Consider the following 4,415-nt stretch of genomic DNA (forward strand, 5'->3'; position numbering starts at 1 on the left):
GTCATTGTTTATTTAATTAAATTAAAATTATCATTATATACATTTTATTTTTTTATCATTATCATACTTAATTATCTTTATTATGAATTTATATTTACATTAAATAATAAAATATTTTTAAATTAGTAAAAAATAAAAGATAACTAAATAAAAAATTTAACCTTAAAAAATTGAAATAACTAAAAAGTGTAAATTAAACTTAAAAAAGAAAGGCGTCTAAAGTAAGCAAAGCTGACTGGTATCCTTTTGTCGTGTAGAATAAAACAGAGATGCAGAGTGGAGGTGCTTCCTCGCTCCGTACCTTTCCGTGATTACGAATTTGCGATCTTTTTGGATTTGCATCCCACATTCTTTATTTATTATTATTATTATCTAAATTCAAAGTGTTGTACGATCTCTTGGACTACAATTAAGCAGCCATGTGATTTGTGAAATGCCGTACCCTCTCCGTCCTCTCACACCCCTCTGTTTCAAATATCCAACCTAAGATTCATTCACCGTTGTAGATCAAATATAATATTATTTTTTATAAATTTATTATTAAACCCATCAATTAATAATTTTTAAATTTCATGTTTTCTAACTTTTAAAACAAACAATTTTTAATCTTTCAGATCTCTTGCATAGGAACAACGCTTATACCATGTACAAATTTCTCTTCCTCCTTCATTCTTATGACTCCAATATTCAAACTCTAATACCACGTTGAATATCTAACCAAGTAAAATCGTTGTAGGATTATAAGACTTTAACTCCTTAAAAATATAGATTTCAAAAATAAAATAAATTATTTATATTTAATAATTAAGATTATATCAAATTTATTATTTATTTTTTATATATACACTTATGTTTACCATGTTTTAATTTTAATAATTGTGAATATCATTTTTTTTTCTTTTCTACGATTGCTCTCAAAATTTTATAGAATGAAATGTTAATTTTACAAACAAAAATATATAAAAACTTGAGAAATAAGGTTGGTCCTAGAAACAAAAATTTTGCAGGGTGCAATTCTATATTTAACTTCCAATTGAGCTTTAAACGTGAGAAAAGAAAGGTTAAGAATTTTTTTATGTTTCGTAAAAATTCTAAAAACACAAAATAAAGACAAATATAAGAGAAAAAAAGATATCTAGAGAAGCTGGCAATTAGTTCTAAAAAAAGAAGAGAAATTTTTTTAGAGAAACAATAAACTTTCAGTCAATAAAATTTTAGAAGGAAAGAGTTGTACTAACTCAAAAAAATATAATCAAAGAAAAAGAAGAAGAGAAGATTCAGAAATAAAAAAGAGAAGTATCACTATGTCAAATATTTTCTTTTATCTTTCTTCAAGTATCTATGTAGAATAGAGATGAATAAATTTTTTTTGAAAAAGTTACATAATAAACAATAAATAAGAGAGAGAAGAGTTTTGGAGGGTGACATTGAAAGAAACTTGCATTTAAAACTAAATAAAATTAAAATAAAGAGAAGCTCGTAATTTTTAGCTTTATTTTTTTATAAATATTTTAATAATATAACAGTCCATTTGATGGGATTATGATTTAAAAAAAATGAGCACTAACATACACACCCTGTATACAAGCACAAAGCTAAATCATATCAAATCACTTCTATTTTTTTTTCTTTTTTTATTATTTATTTAGTTTGCTTTTGGCTGAATGTCTTATTTCCTTTTTTTGTTTTACGCTGCTTTGATTCACGCACCTATCACATATTCTTTGTTTCATTTTTTATTATTTTATTATCATTTTATTTTATTCTATTTAGCTCAATAATTTTACTTATTTATTTATTGTTTGAAAAATGAATGTTTTTTTATTTATATTATTTTTATTTTATATTATATTTATCTTTTATCATCTTATATAAAAATATTTAATTTCACATCTTTATTTATTTATTTATTCTGATTTAACTTTTCTTAATTGTATTTATTGATTTTTAAATAATAATAATTAAAATAATAATAAAAAATTATTAAAATTAGATTAAATGTAATGTAATGAATTTTTTTTACTATACTTGAATTTTTTTAATCGCAAAATTTAACTATACTAATGCGATAATAAATCCTCTCTATAATTTTTCATGTTATTTTATTATTTAAGTTTTAATTATTACGTTAATTATTTCTTCTTTAATTTAGGATTGTTATCTTTTATTTTATTTATTATATATTTGTAGAATATTGATTTAATTTAATTTTATATACATGATTACCTCCTCTTATATTATTAATAATAAATTATATAATTACATCAATTTATAACATTAACGTGTAACTTCTCTACCGTCTTATAAATTGATAAAATCTACATGTACTTATGTTACCGAGGCTTTAGATAATATTAATTTATCATATGTTATCTTTAAGTAATTAAAAAATTATCTTAATAATCAATCAAGATGTATTTCTCTGTAATTACTATTTTTCTAATCAATTACTTTACATCAAAATTATTTTGTTAATGCAACAATTCATAGTGTTTATGTGTAGCGACTCTATCTTTATACTTTATAAATTGTCAAAATCTATGTGTATCCACGTTATCTTAGGTTTTATACACCATCAATATATTAAAATAATTTTATCTAATTTTTAAAACTAATCAATTATGTTATTTTATTTAATTAAAATATATCATTTAAAACATTTTCATCATATTAATGCAGCAACTTATAGCATTATTGTGTAGCGTCTTTACCTTTATATGCTTTAAATCGTTAAGACTTTTGTGCATCAACATTATCTTAAATCCTACGCAATATAAATTTATTAAATGAAGTCATAATCTTTTATTAGGTAACTATTTTTTTAATCAATTTAAATATATTTATTTCTTTCATTAAATAGAATTAATTTCATATTTTAATTTTTTTAAGTCATATTTTTAATTTTGATAAATTAAATAACTAAATATTTTTTTACTTATTTATACAAATTTTTACAATATCAATGTGTAATTTATATTACCTTCGATTATTCAATAAATTATGAGGGATTTATGTATAGCTTACGTTATCTTAAGTTTTCTTTTAATATGAAACTTCAAATGCAAATTTTTTTTCTTATTTACAAACTATAATATTTTTTTAACGATTTGTAATATAGTTGTGTAATCTTCCTTCACCTTCCGTATTGTTACTCTATGATACATGTATAACCACGTTATCTTGTATCTTTAATGTTATAATCTTAAAAAAATAATTTTAATCACAAAAATAACTTTCTTTTATTAAACTTAATTTTAATCTACCAATTTCATAAATTTTATAATAGAACTACATGACTTTAAGTTTCCCGTTACACCTGAAGATACGTAGGAGTGGGAACCAGACTCGTCAAATTAAAATAATTTTTCTTTTAAGATACTAATTAACATTTCAATGAATAATTTTTCTTCTTTTAAAACAAAAATAAAAATAATTATTGTTTAGGGGTTAAATAAATATTTTTTAAAATTAAAATAAATTTGTATAATTAATTTAAAGTAACCATTTTTAAACGGACATTATAGGGTGCTAACACCTTTTGTATACGTAAATGACTCTCGAACTCATTTTTGGTTTCAAAAATAATATTATTTTAAAAGTTTTTCCAAGGTTTTCTTAAAATAAACTTTGGTGGTGACTCCTTTGATTTTTCTTTTTTTAGAAAACGTTTCTTATTCCTAAAAGATATTTTTCATAAACACGTTTTTACCGTATAATTGCGACAGATGGCGACTCCACTGGAGAATAATTTTTAGAGAGTCAAGCATTTGATAATTAATTGTGCAAATTTGTATAATTTCGTTTCTATTTGCTTAATCCCTTTCTCTTTTCTTATTTATTATTTGAATTAATTATATTATGTTTCTTTTTATTTGTGTATTTATTTTGTGCATGTATTTTGTAACCTTGTTCTATATATTTTTCTTAATATTGTTGTTAACCCTAGTATAGATGACTATTGATAATTTTTTGTCGTATTCTTGTGTTGTTTAATTTTGCAGCTTTTATTTTTGTTAACTTGATAAGGTTTGTATGCTCCCTCACACACTACCACTTACACATTCATCACACACTTTGAGCAAGGCCCTATACCTGCTTAGGATTAGAGGGGTTATGTAACAGTGTCAGTTTGGATGCACGTCCTATTTGATTATCGTGAAAACCCTAGATAGAGTTTGACCTTTTCTTGATGTCTCACATATAGTAGACTCCCTACTGTTGTGGTTAACATCAGGGATTGAATCTTAACTCTAGTGACCTTTTAGGATTATAAGCCACCTTTGGCGAGTCTTTGCACGTAAAAGAAAGTCGTAGATTCTTAGGTTTCCGAAATAGGACATAAATGGAGTATTTTTTTTTCTTATCTACTCTTTTAGAAATCATGTGAATTATTAGCGCCTTAAAGTTTTAAATAA

Source organism: Abrus precatorius, unplaced genomic scaffold (assembly GCF_003935025.1).
Source record: "Abrus precatorius isolate BTA unplaced genomic scaffold, Abrus_2018 Scaffold7, whole genome shotgun sequence".
NCBI lineage: Eukaryota > Viridiplantae > Streptophyta > Magnoliopsida > Fabales > Fabaceae > Abrus > Abrus precatorius.